The sequence below is a fragment of the Polyodon spathula genome, chromosome 9 (assembly GCF_017654505.1).
Source record: "Polyodon spathula isolate WHYD16114869_AA chromosome 9, ASM1765450v1, whole genome shotgun sequence".
In the NCBI taxonomy this organism is placed as follows: Eukaryota; Metazoa; Chordata; class Actinopteri; order Acipenseriformes; family Polyodontidae; genus Polyodon; species Polyodon spathula.
The window spans coordinates 47644175-47664170 of NC_054542.1; the positions used below are offsets into that span (position 1 = coordinate 47644175).

The 19996-nt window shown below is 39.7% G+C and overlaps 1 pseudogene; it reads right to left on the reverse strand.

The window, feature by feature from the left end:
- Positions 1-3103: 3103 nt before the first annotated feature.
- LOC121321107 overlaps positions 3104-19996 on the reverse strand; it is a 93310-nt pseudogene continuing 76417 nt past the window's right edge.

Below are 19996 nucleotides of genomic sequence, written 5' to 3' on the forward strand. Positions count from 1 at the left end.
CCAGCAGTCATGCATTACATTCCAATCATCTATCAAAAACATACTTCTGTTGAGACATCATTATGGGTTATGTTTTCCGGTAGATCAGCACAAAGCAAAGTGTTAGAACTGCACACATCTATCCCGTCTGAGCTGCCTGTCCAATGAAGAGCTGCACATTGCAAAACAAACCCTCAATCCAAAAGAGTAGGAAGAGTAGGAAGAGGTCTTTCCCGATATACACATTATATTATTAAATATGTAAGAAACATAGGCTGACTCTATACAGGTATATCTTAAAATGAGGGGGGAAAAACCAATACATTTCTAAATGTATATTACAAATGCATGTTCTTTCCTTTCAGGCATTCAGAGTATACAAATGTTCATTCTTTTACTACAAAATAATTACACAAAGCTATCCCAGTTGTAAGATTCTTAGATGATGTAGGCACACACATGTAATTATGCAATGTAATTATATCCTGTATTCAAAAGATCAATAACACATTCCATTGTTGGTTACCAGGCCCTGTGTTAAGAAGAGGGTAAAAGATATAGATATTGATGGGATGTCTGTCAAGCTGCATTTCCCTCCTCGTCAATGATTACATCATCATCATACCACATCATCACTGAGGCACCAGTTGTTAAGAATTTCATGAAGTTATCACATAATCGTGACTACATCATTTAGTTTTTAGTTTTTTCTGGTTAATTTGCCGCCTTTTCATGTAATTGTCTTGTCTTGTCTTACTGAGTGAAACGTAAACTCATTGTGTTATCACCAGGAATTTCATTTGGCAAATCTAAAAACTGATTCAATAAAAAAAAATTAAAAAAATGCAAAGAGGCCTCGTCTAGGCTTTGGTCAATGATAGTGAAAACCTCTGGCTAGGTGTGAAACCTCAGGAGCGAATCATCTCTGAGTGCTTTGCTTCACAAGTGAGGCTTTGAGACATTTCACAACTGCCCCGTGTGGGTTGAACAAACACCCCGTAGGGTCCTCAGGTGGCTCATCTGGTCAAGTAATGTGTGGTGTTCAGAGGCAAGTCATAAAGTCAAGAGGGTGCATGTTTGTATCCTTGCAGTGTAAAAACCAGTGATCGCTGGAGATTCCACAGGAAGTCTTGCACTGGGACTGGTTCTTAGTGGCCAGGCGTCTGATGGGTTCAAGCTTGTCCTCCAGTGGTCAGATCGGAGGACGCCCACTGACCTTCACTTCTCATAAGCGGTTCTGCCGATGTGTGCTTTCACTTGATTTAATACTTGCGCAGCATGTGCACAAGTCTATTAGCAAATATACACCAGACAACAATGGATGGACTATACCGACCTCAACATTTCTCATATAGTCTAGCCTACAGTAACTCCCAAGACGCTAGTTCATTCAGTGAAAACACACAGTCAAGCATGAAACACGCTGCTGTAATGTAGATTTACAATGTGAAAGAAACAGACACTGTAAAGCTGGTGAACCTAATGCAAGTGGCTTCACGTTAGATTCTCTGAAACATTGTACCTGAGTCGAAAGAGCAAATATTTATATCAAAAGAACCCTGACTGAGTGTAACAAAAGCAACTTCTATAAATTAACCCCGCATTAACACTTCAATTAGCAAGCAAGTGGAAAAAACAGCACTGAATTACAACACAATAAGCAGGCTGTCTGTGTGCCAAGGATTCAATTCTACAGGAGCAACAATATTCATTGTGTAAGCTCAACTTTTCCTCATATGCTAGTATATTTTGATGTCGGCGATTCTTAAAATGTATCATCATATCTGTTTTTCTTGTTACTATTGCTGTCTCAGCTTGCTTTCTTTTGCTCAAAAAACACGGTGTTACAGAAAATAACACCTTTGCCAGTTGCTCTGTAATTAAGGATGTTGCTGAAAAAAGCATCAGTTCAGGGCAAAATAAATAGATAAATGAGACAGCAGTAAGACCTTTTCTTACACCCTGTCGAATTAGAGAGATGCCTACCGGACATGTGGTGTTGAGCTCTTGGTTGCTAAATAGTCTGGATTGTTTCCAACACCTTTGTTACCCCATCAAGATCTATATTAATCAGCAGTGATGCATGAGAACACAAAACGGTTTCAATATTCAGCATCATGTAACCTGTGGTTCCTGTGCTGATGCTCACTTTGGGTTGAGGCTTTCCCCTGAAAGAGTAACTAAACCCTGCCTCACAATCTTGATCGGATTATACCCACTTTTGAGTGGTGGCTAAAATAACTCAAAACCAGTGCGCAGTACAAAGCTCTGGAGCGTCAAATACAGTAAGGTTTCCTGCTGCTGGTCCCACCCACACAGTGGATTGGAGTCAGAGATCAGCTCACCACCTCCAGCCCCTTTAACTGCAGGAGACAGCAATGAGGGGTGTTACTGAAGCAGTGAAGGGCGTCACGCCGGTCCAGTCCAGAAAATGAAGCAGTGCTTGAATGGGAGAAAAAAACAAAGCTGAAGAGTGGTTACTCCCAACCATAAAGGTCCATCGTCAGCATGGTGACTTTAGAAACTCATCTGACTCGAGTTCTGAAAAAAAAGCTCTTTTTAGCAAGTGCTCTTTCTGCACGCCACATCCTGTATGGTTTAACAGAGTTTCCTTGGATGGGCTTCATGGCAAATCTCGTGTTGCTTCACCATACAATTCATAATTTACAGAATGAAACAGTGAATTAACTGGGAGGACAGTGCCTAAACTGTGTAATTCAACACAGATGTGAAAATAATTATCTACAGATGTGACACCTACTGTAAATATATATAACAAAGTGAGTCTAAAAAATCTGCTTTAACCAGCTGTGTATCTGTTCTGGTGTTTCTGTTCCCGTTCATTGCACCCCATGTGCTGCCTGTGTATTGGACACATCACTGAGCAGTTTCATTAACAATCGATTCAGCAAGCACTGTACAAAGTGTAATAGACTGAGTAGTATTCATGTGGCTGTGAAGCATGATACACACTCAATTACACACTGCACATCCTGTGTATAGCACATGGCAATGCCTCCAAATGGTATACAAGGTGAGTGTTATTTTTACAAAATTATTACTTCATTAAAGTTAATTAAAGTATAATTAAAGTTATTGCATGTCAAATGCTCGATCCCCTTGATATGGTTAAAATATTTTGGTAATAACCTAAACCCACATTCTGGCATGCGCTACAAACACTTATTTCATACCATTTAATGCCTTTAAAAAAAAAATTAAAACTGGGTAAAATTCTTAATAATACAAAAAATAACAGATAAGCTATTAAAAAGTTTCTCTGTTTCCAGTAAATTCTATAAAATGTTTTCTTACTGTACAAGATGCCTGGCTGCTAAATTCCATGTGTCAGTTTGAGAAACGCTTAGAGTTCGCAAGAGAAATAAAGCTCGTTTGCTTTTTTAAATAGGAAGACCAGCGGAGAATGGATTCATTTCAGACACAAACACACACTGCAGTGGTGCTTTTTGAAGCCAACTTAAAAAAACATTTCTTGTTGCAACCCCCCCTTTAGGGAGTTTTGGACTCCGTCACAACAGCCATTTCAGATTAAAATGTCCATTATTTTAGAAATTCCTCGGCTCATATTCTGTGAATGTTACCGTGCAATCTCACATGCATCAAATACATTCTGCTGGCCAGGATTCATGGGGTTTGAGCCTCAGCTGGGACAAATGGTATGTCAGATAATACTACTACTAATAAAAATGAAACCTGATGCAAGCAAGATATTCCTTTAAGCCTGCTTGCTGGCAGCAAGCCTCTCCAAGTATGAGATATTTACATTTTAGCTCATATAGGTAAGACCACATTTTGCCATACTTTGCCATATTGAGAGCCATGGAATACTGCAGTAAGGTGTCAGATGTCATTTCTTTGTTGCTATAATGAAGAACTTTAAGTGTGGTCCTGGGATTTATCTTTCCAATACTAATGACTGGCACCCATCAATATCTGTGCCACTGTCCTGTGTTGAGATCGAATGGGATTACAAAGCTGGCAGCCTCCGTTATACTCTTTGGTGGGGTTTCTGGAAGAGACCAGTAGAAAACTACTGTAGTAGGTGTTGCTTTCTGATGGTCACTGTGGTGTACTTTCCAAGTTATTTAAAACACAGTGTTTTCATATCATGCATTTTTTGTTTTGTGTTAACTATACGACTCTAGCCAAAACATCTCTACTTGCATTGCATTCCACATGTGTAACGGCATCCAAACCTCTCTTTTTGAAATATGCACCCGTGGTGTTTGTGGGAACAACACTTTCCCTTTTTCCTAGTTAACAATGTGTCGCTTGAACAATTGAAACTCAGATTGAAGCGTTTCATCAATATAACCTGAATCAACTTTACGTGAATGTCATTTTTCTTTTTCTTTTTCTTTTTAAATCCCCGCAATTTGTGTTCTGTTCAATGAGAGAATATCCTTGGATAACCATCACAACAAAACAATATTTATATGTTAAGGGTCTTGAGAACATGCAGATCTGTACACCTAACAAATGATGCATGCTTTGTGAAATACTAAACCCTTATTAGCTGGCTCTACTGTCACCAAGACGCTGAGCAGCCATTCAAGTGACCAGGAAATGTGCAGCTCAGCCTGTTCCTACGACTTAGCCTCATGTGTGGAAACACAAAGGCAAACAATGAGATCATACCAGCTTTATTATATGATTGGCTGAGCACATACTATTTCCTCAGAAAAAGGTACCCTGTTATGCCCATTTCTGTTTCACACATGATACAATGCTTAGCCACCCCTCTATACTACATTTTTATTAATCCAGCCTCACAAGCCAGAACTTTTCATTTGCAATACATACAAGAAACAGAATCTACTTGGTAAATTTTTTTTTTTTTTTCATTTAAAAAATGGTTTGGGCACTACAGGATTAAAAGCAGCTGAGCAGCACAAACAGTGATTTAAAAAGCTACAACTTTAGATCAAAAGGTTTAAAAATGTTTTTGTTCCACTGCAAACGACTGAAACACATTTCACACATTTCATTCTCTCTTCTTCTAAAATCATGATCTGTGTGCGCTTAATACCCCTAAATCATGATCTGTGTGTGCTTAATATCCCTAACTCATTATTTGTGTGTGCTAAATAGCCCTAAATCAGAGAGGCTGGACATTGACCCAGCTGCCCTACACTGGAATTGGACTGAGACTTACTGAGACTTACTGAGACTTGAGGCAGATGCTGACATCTAATTATAGGTCTGCTCCAGTATTTTCAAGAGAAAGAATGCATTTCGGGGGCTGCTTTCACTAGGGTAATGCCAGCCCTACCGGTGTTCAAAGGAATGGGAAGTTCAATGATTTTTTAATTACCTCTAACACTTGTTTACCAAACACACTAACAAACTGCTTACTGTACTATTCAGGTACTGCACTGAAATACATTACAACCACAAACCAATAATAATGCATGCATGTGCTTCTGTTTGTTAACTAATGCAACCTGTATGCAGTTTGGATTGGATTCGTCGCTTGCTTCAGGCACACCATTTGAGGCCCTACTCTTTAAAGCACTTTCTGATGTGTTATCTGTTGCAGGTTTCTAAACTGAGTGCCGGATTCCTAAAGGGGTCCAATGGAAACTGTCCTATTATCTGTCCGGAACCACCACCAATTAGAAAAGGAAGAGCACTGTTATGTTATTTATACGGATGGGCCATGGAAAACATCCCGAGAGCCGTGGTCTTTAGCAAGCATGTGCAATCCGGTAGGGAATGTCGGGATCACTGTCCCAGGATTCCAATTTCTGGTACAATCACATGGATAAGAGCTCCCTCACAGTACTCAGGCACTGTCAGGACGTCTTTTCACTCCCGCCCTTGGTTTGCTGGCTTGCTCTTCGTGCATGGCTGCTGGGGCCCTTTGGAAAAGCAGCGACTCTTAGGCACTTGACAGCATGGTGAAGGTGAAGATCTGCTGCAGGATTTGTGAGATCTGTTTGGCATCCATCGCGACAAAAGATCACCCTGCCGGTAGTGTCCTCTGAAGCCTGGGGGTGGAAAAGGACATTAACATTGCAAATGATGTAGCCAGCGGCTGGCTGAAAAAAAAAAAAAAAACCTTTAAGGCCTTTTAAGAAGGGAAGTGTTTGCTTTTGAATAGCCGGCACAATGCATGTCATTCATGGAGCCGTGACTGTGTGACGGTGGACCTTGGGAAAACAGCAGGGCCTGAAAGCAGTGTGTCACCGAGACCCTTTCAGGCACACAATGGCTTTGTTTCGATCGGACTGAATTCATTATTGTCGATGGCTCCACTAAGTGAAAGAACCACAGTGTCCATGACAAAACAGGAGTAGAGAGAACATCAGACTGCTCAACATACAACCTGTGAAACAACACGCATCATTTCATTTCTTTAATCATTTTAGGTAATGGTGAAAATGAAAGAATAATGAATCTAGATAAGAATATCTGATTATAAACGTCCATGCATATTTAGCAGTGTCAATATGCACTTGTAGTGAAGTGATAATGGGGGTTATATTCCTGATCTTTCCTGTATCCAGAGTAGGAGTCAATATACAAGACAATTAAACAATTCAAATACAAGTTCCACAGATAAATATACACATTCCACAGATAAATATGCAAATTCCACAAATAAATCTACAATTTCCACAGATAAATCTTCACTACGCTGAATATTTTTGTAAGCGCAAAGGTAACTATATTACCTTTACATTCATAGTTTTAAATTGATTATCATCTCAGCAGATACAGCAGACAGTGAAATACACTCTACAATGACCACTACACTCCCTATGTGGGTGCTTCATCATATTTACCATCCAGTCCGAGGCCTCTGTGAATGGCTTGAAAATATACCCAGTGCTTTATTTGTGCAATACAACATTGTGAACATGTCCCACTGTGCTGGAGCTTGTGTAAAATTTCTACAGTGACTAGAAAGTAATGCACAAATCCAACAAAGATGAATTGCTTACCTGAGGGCCTGATCTCCCAGGGAGCCGATGAATACAGTGAAGGAGTTCACTTGTGGGTTGCAGGTGAGCGCCTGTGCGAAACGATCAGGGCTGATGGCGTACTTCTCCAGGTTGGCATCACTCAGTACTATAACAAAGTACTCATCCGCCTCCTCTGTGGCAATCCCTTTCACTGTATGCTCGGTGTCTTCCAGGGTGTAGTCCCCAACTAATACAGAACTGAGAATGGGCATGCATCGTCTAAAGACAAACGCAAACAGACAATCAAACCATCCATCCATCTGGTATTCGGACATATTCAGTGCTCATTATAAACCAGGTCATTGTTAAACTCAGTTTACAGTGTGTGTTGTTTTGGCGAACCCATCCCCAAGAGCCATGGAAAAGATAAGTTGTCAGATAGACCTGTCAGTTATCAGTTATCTTAGTCTTGTTACTAAGACGTAACATCTTCAGTACCCCAAATGAGAATATCATCATTTCCCAACCCATCTGCAGTTTTTCTATGCTTTCCCCATGTATACTATGCATTTACCATAGATGTGTTTTTTACACAGAGAATTGTGAGGGTCTGGAATCAACTCCTCAGTAATGTTGTTGATGCTGATATCCTGGGATCCTTCAAGAAGCTGCTTGATGAGATTCTGGGATCAATAAGCTACTAACAACCAAATGAGCAAGATGGGCCGAATAGCCTCCTCTCATTTGTAAACTTTCTTATGTTCTTATGTTCTTAATGCACTGTTGTACCATACCCCTCTGGGCTGTACAGTGCTTATCTATGATTTACCATGCTCTATTAAACTTTACTATGCTTATACTATGGGAAACTTTTAGAAGGGAGAGTCCAAAATAAAAGTATTGTAAAGAAGAGCTGGATTAGCCCACACAAAGCGTGGATGGAACACTGTTTGTTTGGTGGAGTGTTTGTTGTGGCTGACTAAACAATCGCTTGCTTACATTCCCTGTGCCTTGTGTCAGATCAGTCCACCCTCCGCCCCAGGCTCTGAACCCCACAGCTGACTAATCCAATGCTATTGAGCTACGGGATATACATTGAGAACCTTTAATCTCTCTTTGTTGTTCTTCAGAATCTTATCACATCTGACCAGCTCAACGTCGAAGCCATCGCCTGAGTGCCCCACAATATCATACTGAAATAAACCCCAAAAAAACAAAAAACCAGCCGAGAGCTGTCACAGAATGGTCACGCATTTCTCTTTCACTCAGATTCAATGATTCCAGTTCTAGTGTTGCAATACCTGCATCTTACAGAACGTTGGTCTCAAGCAAGCTTGATTGAGATGCTGAATCACAATACAGTAATATACCCTTTCTAAGGGAGCTGCTACAACAGGCTATATTCAAAGGTACAACAGCTGTTTTTAAAAATCTCTTTTAATTGATTAAATAAACCTTTGTTCCAATAAGAAACTCTTCTAGACTATTGTCAAAGAAGCCGACAACAGTTTAACGAATATCCAACTTTATTTAAGACTTAAAAAGTTTGAATAACTCAAGAACTAAGGTTTTGTGATATGGCCCAATATACTATCATGAGACTTTGTTTACAAGCTTTGTTAAATGGCTGTCGGCATATTCAAAAATCTTAAAGGAGAAAAACAAACGAAAACAATCACTAAAAAATAAACACTGACAAGAGAGATAAAAAAGTAGTAAGGCCAATAATGTGTTTTAGGAATTATCCAGGGTTATCTAAGTATTAACTGGAGAGGACCTGTGACAGATTGCTTTAAACACTGATCATATACCATGTCCAGTGAGGCCTGTTACTCTTAAGTGTCATAAGCTCAGTTTTTTGTAGAGCACCAAAACTAGAAAAGCACAACTTGAGAAATACCTACAACTCCCTGCACTAAATTCCTGTAATCGTTCTGTAATTCCTGTATTGTTCTGTGACTCCTGTATTGTTCTGTAACTCCTGTATCGTTCTGTAATTCCTGTATCGTTCTGTAACTCCTGTATCGTTCTGTAATTCCTGTATCGTTCTGTAATTCCTGTATCGTTCTGTAACTCCTGTATCGTTCTGTAATTCCAGGGTTTCTTTTACCTGCAGGCACTTTGGAGTAAACGGTTTTGTGAATTTAAACCAGTGTTTAAAACAACAACACAATTCCTCCCCTGACTTCTGAAAAGATGAATTTGTTCAGAAATCATTTGAAGAGTTTCATGCACAGCAGTGGGCTTGGCTGTCTGAAGCAGTGCTTGTGCTCTGGCAGCTGGTCACCACAGACTCAACATGGCGAGCTGCACAGTAGCAGCACATCCACAGGTGGAGCAATGGCATGGGATCAGGGAGGTTTGCAAACAGAGAATGTGCATTGCCATGACACAAAGAGGAGGACAAAGACCAAAGACACTGTTTAAGACAACGCAGACCAATGAGGAAAGTGGCTGGGGATCACACAGTTACGTACAGTATGTCAGAAACCTGGCGCTAGCAAACTGGAATGCTTCATACCGATACATTTTAATTTGTTTCGTGCTTCTATTACATTTTGAACCAAAACCCTAGCATGATGTCTTTATTCAAGAAGATAAACGCTTTATTTCAATGCTCTGTACATCATCACCATCATCCAGCTCACTGCGTGGTCTACTGATCACATTGATACAGTATGGAATTGGCCTTGTTAGAGAATGGCAGTGATAGCATGTGTTGAAAAACTCACATCTGGGTAAGGCTTAGTGCTACAGGTGGAGCACTGTGCTTTGAATTCCTTCAGGATCTAAAGATAATGAATGAACCCAGACAATGTCTGATAAGAGCACTGCCAGCTACTGTCTATTGCAGCCAGCTTCCAGACTGGGAGACCAGCATTATCACTAACAGCCAGACATTTACAGCTACTGGATACATAGCTGTACTATTAATACTGATTCAGCTACATAACAAACACCTCGTCAGTCATTACAAATCTGCAATACAAACTCAAAGAAGTCACTGGCTGAACCACCATGCCAAGCTGCTATTTACAGAAGCGTTATGGGAATCTGTACAGTGACAAAGCTGCTAGTTGAAGGCTGTTGTTTTTTTGGTCGTCATGCATGTAGCAGAGAGATACAGTTAAATGTATGTTTCTAAGTGTTTGGTGGCTACCTCTAATCAAGTTGCGAGTGTGTTTTTCTCACACTCTTTGCTTAGTTGTCATACAAAGAGTGCAATAATATCAGCATAATTACAGGTAGCCACCAAAATTACAAGTGTAGTGGCTGCTGATAGGTTCCACTGGGCATGTGACGTATAATAAATATTATACACACACTGGCTCAGCATTTACCATCTCTATACCGCAGGAGCCTAACAGTCACATGACTGCAATAGGACAGCCATGTTAAGGCATACGTCGGTGTTGAGGGTTTGACAGTAGCATCAGTTACAAGTTAAATTTGTTGATGAAGCCAACATCTCCTAGCATTTGCATTATACTCTGGAAATGAGAAAGTTACATGCCGATAATATGATAGCCATAATAGGCAAAGCGTAGGGTATTGTTAAATGTTGCTTCAGAAATTTTTATAAGTTGCCATCTGAAATGGTTTATGATATGATTTAATAAACATATAAAGGGATTTTGTAAGTTCCGTTAAATTAAGGCCAACTGGCTTCCTAATGCTCTCCCCCATTCAATTCTTCCACCATGCTGTCAAACACACAGCTGTCTGAAAGGAGGCTCACTGCTTGGATGAAAAGCCTTTGCAAGGCTGAAAGGAGTTCGTGTTCTGTTCCATGTAGATGAATGAATCTGACTCAGTCTCTTAGCCACCACCAGCAGTACTCATGACAACACTTCAAACCACACTGCCACCCCTCCCATAGCTTCCTTAGAGAAGGTGACCACGGGCTTTTGTTCCTCTAAACTGTTTGGGTGGAAGCTTTAGTAGCAAAGTGTTGTTGCCTTATTTAGTTACCACAAGAAGGAAGGACTGATGTAATAAAAGTGAAAACATATCGTATAACACTGTAGCTGATATTGTCAAAAAACCCAACCATTCTGCAGAATACTTGGCAACAGGTACTACTGTTACATTTTCAATTCCCTTAAAGAAGCATTTACAATTATTCATCTGAACGATTGTCGGTTCCCTGTTTTATCTGTGGTTGAAAAGAAAATCAATAGAATAAATAAAAGAGAAAAAGGGGTATGCACCCCGAAGTAGACGAGGTGCAAGTTCACAAGGCTGAAGCCAGAAATCAATATAGAGAAAGAGAGAACCGCACACTCAATTGCGCTCCAAAATATCTTTAATTCATAAAAAAAGCTTGTCACCAGCATTTCGACATAGAAGTGCCTTCGTCATATATTGTCTAATGCATGAGATAAAACCTTTGAGAAACTAAGTCAAGTAGACAAGCGTTTCAGCTAATGCCTTTATCAGTGAATTATTCTAATGTATGCTAACTTGTAATACTGGAAACATACAATCCATGGACCATTTCTGTAAAGTTATATCCTTAGAATTGTCATGGATTTGAAGGAAAAAATGTTTAGTGCCAAGAATTATGAAAATGTTTCATTTGTGGCATTTCTCCTCAAACAGCTCTATTATGTGCTAGTTGCTAACAATAAGGCCCACTAAATGACACTGCACTTCCTCAAGCTAGTAAGTAACAGCCCCTGGCTAAATCTTCTGAATGAATGAGACTTATTTTCCGTTGCTATAGAAGGGGAGTGGCTGGTGTAAGGAATGATTATCCAGACAGTACAGGACAGGGGCGGTCACCTTGAACTTGTGCTCATAGGTCTCCGGAGCCTCCATCAGCATGCAGACTGCAGTCCAGCCCAATAAAGCGGTACATGCTGCCCGAGACATCTGCCAACAACCTCAAGTGCTTCGGCTTCTGCTGCGGGGTTCCCAGCTGAATCAGCAAAAATCCACTAAGTGCTGCTGCAAATACCAGCCAGTCCAGCCATACTGATCACATCATTTAATATTAAGAGCTTCTGACCAAAATTCAAAGCATTGTCAAGGGGGCTTCTGTGAGGAGGTAGTGTCCTGGTATGTTTTGCACTGGAGTGTCTGAATGGTAAAGCACTCAGGGTGGGCTACAGCAGCTCCAATCACACTGCATGGAAAGAACTTCAGCCAAAATTCTACTTTCGTTCATCAGAATTGTCAGCTCCAAACTATAAAATCATGTCTGAAAGATCAATAACAATGCAACAACCTTTCCTGTGCCAAAACCTTTCTTCTGAATATATGGGAGCTTCAGAATACATACAAGGCAAACATTCCAGGCCCTCCCTTCTACTGTCTGCACTACTAATCAAAGCCCAACTAATGGAAAAAGCAGGGCACTAAGAGAAAAGGTTGAGCTGCTGTGATTTAGCTAATAACACAGTAAGCTCTAAAACAGCTGGCCCCTATTTTCTGATAGAACGGGTAAGCTTATTCAACTCAAGGTTACAACAACAATCCCACCTTAAATAACCCTTTCCTCATCCTCGCTGATCTACCCACATCACCAATTAACAAGTGACAGTGCTTGACAGCCTAGAAATGAGCTCTCAAGTGATACTTCTCTATGAAAGCAGATCAGGTCTGAGAGCTTCCCGGCTGTTCTGCACTGGAGATTTCTTTTTATGCCTTAAAGTTAATCTTCATCTTATTGCCTACTGTACAGTTAGTAGTTGAAAATCAACATTAATCTCACTGCCATCTGTTTAGTTTATGGACAGACGATATATTTTGACTGCAGATCTGTATTTCTGAATTCATTAATGACAAAAACTCAGCATGTGTTAGTTTAATGGAAGCCACAGCCTCTGGCTCGTAAAAGGTTACTGTTTCTCTCTGATATACATCTTTAGGAATGGCAGTTCATTTACATGCGATTTCCCATTTAAATTTGATCTGCTCCAAGCCCGCTGCCAATAACGCAATGCTGCTCAGAGTTTACCACTGAGCATATTGTCTGCTTTCTGTCAAAATCTACCAGTCAGTTGTTTTTGGCACAGGAGATACAGGATCTCAAGCTGTATACTTAACATTGTGAATAGAAGCTGTCAAAGTATTGAACTATCTACTCTAATAGGAGAATTAAAAGCACCCAATAAAATTAAATACGAACTAAAAAAAACAAAAAAACACTTGACCAGTGTGTCTGTTTTCTGTCAAACCTTCACAATGAATGCCAAGCCTAACAATATATATATATATATATATATATATATATATATATATATATATATATATATATATATATATATATATATATATATATATATATATATTGCTGAAAACTGAAATTCTATCAGCTCATTATCAAGCCAAATAAATCATTAGGCAGAGACACACTCAGAGCTCTTTAACTCTCTCAGTAGATATACATATAAACCACTGAGGCCTTACAAATCTATTTCTTGGCATACAGGAATTGTATGTATCATTGCCAGGGTGCATCAAGCCCATGCTTGTGAACTCACCTCAGGCTCCAGTTCTCCTCTGAGTCTGTAGATGGCTTTTTCTCCTGTCAGTCCATCAGTGATTTTGGTGTCATCCAGTTCCCCAAGGGCCTGGTTCTTCAGTCACTGCCTCTCTTTGCGTTTAGCCTGGAATCACAAACATAAACAATGCATGTCTTCCTCTCTCCACTGCTGCGTTTGTGTAACAGCAGGCTGATACACACCCCAGGGGAAATGTTGGGGAATTATATCGGCTGTACCTTTCACTGCCTTCTCTTCAACGACATTTATGATCATACAAGTTGGCTGCAGCCCAATCACAGTTGAAAGAATATTGGGTATGTATGTTGGAATTCCTATGCCAGCACCTGACAGGCAATGTACCAGTGAAGTGGGGCTGCTCCTGCTCCAACACTCTCACTACAGTGCTGTGTCTGTGCTATCAGCCTCTTCAGGGGGGTTTGATGTGTAACTACAAATTACAGCACATGCATTGCATATCTTTATAGGCATGTGGCATTTTCATTTGAATAGGTTTTCAACAAGGAAAGAACTTCCAGAACCCATTTGATAAACATTTCCATTACACAATCACACAAAACAAAACAGAACCAGTCCCCATTGGACATTTCAATGAAAGCAAGTTAATAACCAAAGATTTACATTTTTTTTTTTTTTTTTTGCAACGCATTTTGTAAAAGACAGGGATCAAACGTTGACGATTTTAAAAACAATCCATTGCTCCAGCCTGGGCAACAGCAACACATAGAGCTACTCTTTGACATCAGCATGCAGGCAAAGATAAGGCTTGGAAACACTGATAGCAAACTAAATCTGTGCAACACTTTACAAACCACAATGACCCATAGAGGAATTTTGTTTGTCTGTGTTTACAATTTTACAGTCACATTAAAAAAAGCTTTTTTTCTGTAACATGTATTTTGTCTGTTCTGCCATGTACCAGCATATAATGTTCAGAGGGTATCTGTTTAAAAAAAAAAAAAGATCACACATCAATCTGATTCAACATCAAATACTGGTAGCATTTTGAACTGGACACAGGCGTGTCAAAGAAAAGAAAAAAAATAATGTATAAACAATGAGGTGCGATATTTTGGATTCTTGTCTTGGTGTGAAGCGGTTTGTTTTTTTGGAGCCTGACTTCTCAACGCCTTCATCATCACTTCATATGGTGAACTCTCTTTGTTGTATTACGGGGAAGCTCAGTGTCAGGAATACCATGCCAGTGAAAAGGCTGTGATTCAGTCCCTGGTCACCTCTCCATACTTACAGCTAAAGGGGGAGGGGACACAAAGAGGACTGTTGTTCCAGGGTTTCACAACGCAGGTCTCCATGGCTGTGCACACATTAACTAAAGAAATTGAAATTCCTCTCAAAGGAATGTCTTTAATATTACATCAAACCAGCCCTGCACGGCACTCAATCAAGCTGACAATGCTGCACTGCAGGCACCGCCATTAAGAAATTCATAGGGATCCAGGAGTTTCAGTGCCACATATGCAACAAGGGACTGTGCTGCTTTTCATTACAGTAATATATTAAACGGTACAAAATAAATGTTTTAAATGGGAGGATCACTGTTACGGGTTTCATGCTATTTGTTAAGCTTCTGTGGGGATGTTCTCTTTATTTCTTTCCAAATCCAAATAATCATTTTAATGACAAGGTCCTTGGGACCTGTAAGGTGAAAATACTCATGAATAGACTGGATAAATAAATATGTACAGAGAGAGAGAGAGACAGAGCGCAAGCGGAGAACATTATGATAGCCGGGGGACATTTGTGTACATTTCAAACACCCTCTGTAATCTGAAAGGTATATGTTTACACTTCAAAACTGCCATTTGCAGTTACTTTTTCCTTTATTACAGCTTTTAAATGTGTTTTATGGTCTTATTTGCAACAAAGCTGTGCATAACAGACATGCAGTATCTTGTCATTTCACTAATTTGACATTTTCTGTTGCCTGACTCACACAAAGCCCAAATAGATTTTTTTTTGTTATTTGCTTTTAAAAATACGTAAATAACACCTTCCTACTTGTTCTTAGTTTAATGCTTGTTTCTCTTTTTTTTTACTAGGCTGATTTGTAGTTCCTTTCAAAATGCAAGACAGGGACTAGAAGCCCACTGCATAAAAATATCCCCTCAGAACAACGATTCTACAGCAGGTGAAAGAGCAGGAACGATTGTCCTGCAAAGTGACACTACAACTACAGATAATAATGATATTCAATATTTCAGCAGCAACACAAAATAAATGTATTTTTTTTTACACACCTCAGCCCATGATAAGAATATCAGCCTGCAGTACACATTCTCCATGTCAATGTTAAAAGCTGAATCACCATTTTGCTTCCTGAGCTCAAATACAGCTTGATAGCGGCACTTACAACCCCCTAACTGCGCCTGGTTTTATTTCCATTTCATCTGTTGTATCTAGACTAGAACAGCATGTTCCTGGCTAGTGTGGCACAGGTAGCTGGGCCATGAATGAACCACCAACTTCCCAAACAGACTGGTGTTATGGTAACCACTGGTGCTGGGTAAGCACTGCACTGGTGTGGTGGTAACCACAGTATTCATTTTACATGCACACAAAAACACCTGCACACCTGTGTTACCTCCATCAAAATAGTGTCAAACTAAAACCAACATTTCAATACAGCAATGCTGGCATTTTGAACAGTTCCAAAAATGTTATTCAATTAATTAAAACTTATCTTTCACATCCTAAGATGAGTGACAGTTTTATCAACAGTAGCAGCTATAGCAACCTGGTTTTCCATTCAGGGGGCCAGCTGCATACGTGTTGGTGGTCCGACATGCACACTCATACACTCACTCACTCACACACACACACACACACACACACACAACTCAGGGCAATCGCTACACAAAACATTGTTCAACAGCTCTCTGTGCAACAAGAAAACAAGGTGTCCTGCAGCTGGGCTATCCAGCTCTCACACACCTGCTGAACCAGCCATTACTGCTGTGTGGTCTCTATATCCACATGTCTGCCATCTGAAGAGCTCTTAACACAATAGCTTCCTCAATATAAAAGGCATGCTGTCCGAATAACAGAAACTGGCCTTTAGCACAAAGACATGGGAAAAACTGTGCTACTTGTTAACTTGATATGTCAGACAGGGCAGAGGAGACACACCTTGCTGTATCAAGCATTGGACCTGTAAAAGTCTACAACAGCCTGTGCAACATGGTAGGCAGCTTGGAACTTTACAATGACAGTTTCAAACAAATTAAATGTTAGTTAAAAAAAAAAAAAAAAAAAAACCCTTAGCTTATTGGTTTAACCTAAACTTTTATAAAATGAAAATCCCTCACAATCTATTAATTGTAACAGAAACAAACAAACAAAAACATTCTACAAACTTAAAACATCAACATTTATCATTTATGGGTCTGTTACTGTATCTCTTTTTTGTTACTTTGGTAAATCAGTAAAAGTACAGAAACAAACTTTTTTTGGACCCTTAGGTGTGCAAAACAGCAACACCTTACAGCAACAAGGCAAACCCTGCCTAGTCTCTGAGCAGACATCTGGACTCTACCTAACAACTAAACTGAACAGTTACGGCATGTTATGCTACAATATTATGACAACTACAACACAGGGAAAAGAAAGGACAATGCTTTCATATTACAAATCAACTTATTAAAGCAGATAAAGTAAAATCTAAAATATACTTTCATAAAGTAAATCTAGCGGCCCCAGGGCTGGCCCTATTAAGATTTAGTCAAGGTTTCCTGTTTTTTGGTAACTGATGAATTCTAATTCTTCTGTCTTCAATGAAACCTCAGACATCTCTTAGACTTGAATCCCTTTGGAAAGCCTTGCCTGTGGGATTCTGTATCAGGTAATCTCCTTTCAATCTGTTCCAAAGTAAATTGTGAAGCACTGGGGGAGGACCTGCTCTTTCTCTTCTCACAGCTCGCCTCAGGACCCCGCAGCACTGCGTTCTGAGTTATCATGACAATATATGAAGGCCTTACCACTTTTCAGTTCACCTATAACATCCTTTACAGAAAGCTTGTTCCAAGACAGGCTTTGATGTGCCTGCAGGGTCTAGACATTCTGATTAGTTGCTTGTGTTGCTATCCCAATGAGATCAAGTCTGCTATCTGATTTAATGACAAGCCCATTCTAGTGTATTTAACCTCTAGCATCCCAAACCTCATAGACCACAGAAGCGAATCAGGTTCCCCCGTGGTATCTTCCAACACATTATCTGCTAGACAGCACCTTGTTTTTTATGTAGCACTTTCAGCTTTGGATGCTTCACTGTCTCTGCAAATAGACCCAAATGTTGTCATTTATCTAGCAGGTTATCTGTATCAGTTCACAGCAGCAGGGGACACTATCAAAGCAAGGTGTAGTTGCTTTCTATGACCTGTTATAAAGGGGAGGGAAATGTGAAGACCAGGATCGTTGATGTCTCCTACCAGTTTGGAAGCTGCTTCTTTGACTCGCATGGAAGAGTTAAAGCATTGCCAGATAACTCCTGGGTAAGAGACTGAAGATGACCTCTTACAAACCCTGGATGTGCGATAATAAAGGGAGGAGAATGTGACTATACAGTATGAAACTCTTGCTTGTCAGAGCTGCTCCTTCATGTCACCTGGAGGAGTTCAACTTTGAAGCCAGAGGCTCATGAGTTCAATCCCTGGATCTCCTGGGTAGATCACAGCTGCACTGTGGTATTGTTAATCTTCATCAGTGCTATCAGGAAAAGGGATGCAACAGCTCACGTGCTTCCTGCTCTCTTCATCTTCTATTTCATTTTTATTAAATCCAGTCCTTTTCTTATGTTGAAGCTGCTGTAGAGTATAATCATCAAAGTGAAGCTGAGTGCTTCGTTTCATGATCCTGCATTCAAATCATTTTTATATTTTGAAGGTCTTTAATTATATACACTGTTGTGTCTAATGAATGTAATTACTTTCTCCTTGAGCCTGACATTCTCATTTTCATTTCTGAATAGCTGTGCACTAAGAGGTCCAGTTCGATTCTCTCAGAGAAGCACAATTCCCTTTTGACTCAAGGCAGATGTCAGTTAAAGATATAATGCCCCATACAGCTTGAATTACTTTTTTATTTTATAGGCCCATGTTGAAAATATTGAATATTTGCTCCACAGGGGTTTCCTACATACATTCTCAGTATAACAAAAACACAATTTGAAAAACAAAAAAAGGGTAGGTAGCTTGTCTAACCCTACATCTTAAACTACCAGTGAAAAATAGAATACAAAGACGGTATAAGACTTAAGAAACGGACACCAACAAATTATATTTTAATGTAACCTCTGAACCCTTGATTGAGGTCCCTACTGATTACATACTTCATTTCAATTAAATTAACCAAATTCTGTGTGTTTTTTTTTTTTTTTTTTTTTTTTTTTTTTTTAAACAGTTTGTAATTACACATTTATCTTTAGCTGTTTCTGGAGGCACTGGAGCATAAGCCAGCAGCAAGATGCTTCAAGCGCTCTGATTGGTTGATGCACAGAGGCAATCCTTGAAGCATGTATATAATGCTAGCAGGTAAGGCAGCAGGTCAGAGATAGATGTTACCTGTAGACTGTCCAAGATGACTCGCAGAGATTGCACCTGCTGTTTCACAGCTCCAGAGAACTCCTCATACATGGACGCATCGTACTCACTCATGTGAATTTCCTTCAACCTGAAACAAGAACAAAACAAGATGAATTAATAAGCCTGGCTTGTTTTCTTGTAAGTTTGCACCGTGGCATGAGGGACGATTACCTTTTCAAGAGGCCCTATTCTTTTTTAAACCAAAAGAAAACTCCAAGCCAAGTAACAGTGGAGTTGAAAGCAACACAAAGCTGCAGGTGTTCTGTCACATACTTACAAACGTAGATAAGTCATTGTTTGCACAAGAGATGAATGATTCATTGCTGAAACCGAGCCAGATAACTAATCAGTTGATGGTTCCAGCCCTTTGTCCATACAGCTGTTTTCCTTTCTCGTTCCTCTTCATTAAATGAATGCATTATTCTGTTATGACTGTCTCTGTAATAAGCCAAGCAAAATAATGGAAGGTGATACTGAACTAATCCCCCCTCTCTTCCACCTATTTAAAAGACATAATGCCACTGATGATTATAGTACACAGCCTCTTAAGACAACAAAGGTAAAGGCAGGAATTCAAACTGAGAATTTTGCTCTTTCTAATTCTACTACCGTTTAATGCAAGTGCAGTAATCTGATATGTTGCAACCAACTGAAAAAAAGGGGCAATTAAGAGATATACTCACACAGGATTTCTGCAGGAACACAACACTTTCTGTTGGATTATTTTTGGAATGGTTCTTAAATGGTTGGCATTTTGACAGTTTTCGTGAATTGTTTTTCAGTTTTGGCGCCTCTTACAAGTCACAGGAAATGGGACAATGTGGTCTCAGGAACAAATATTCCCAAATTTCAACATGCACTGGTAGAAACATAAATTACACCTAATAGGAAATAAAGTTGAATGGGTTTAGCATCAAGACTAGGGCGTGGAGATTATGCAAGACCACACATGAACTATATATAGCCTACGCAGTGTTTAAAA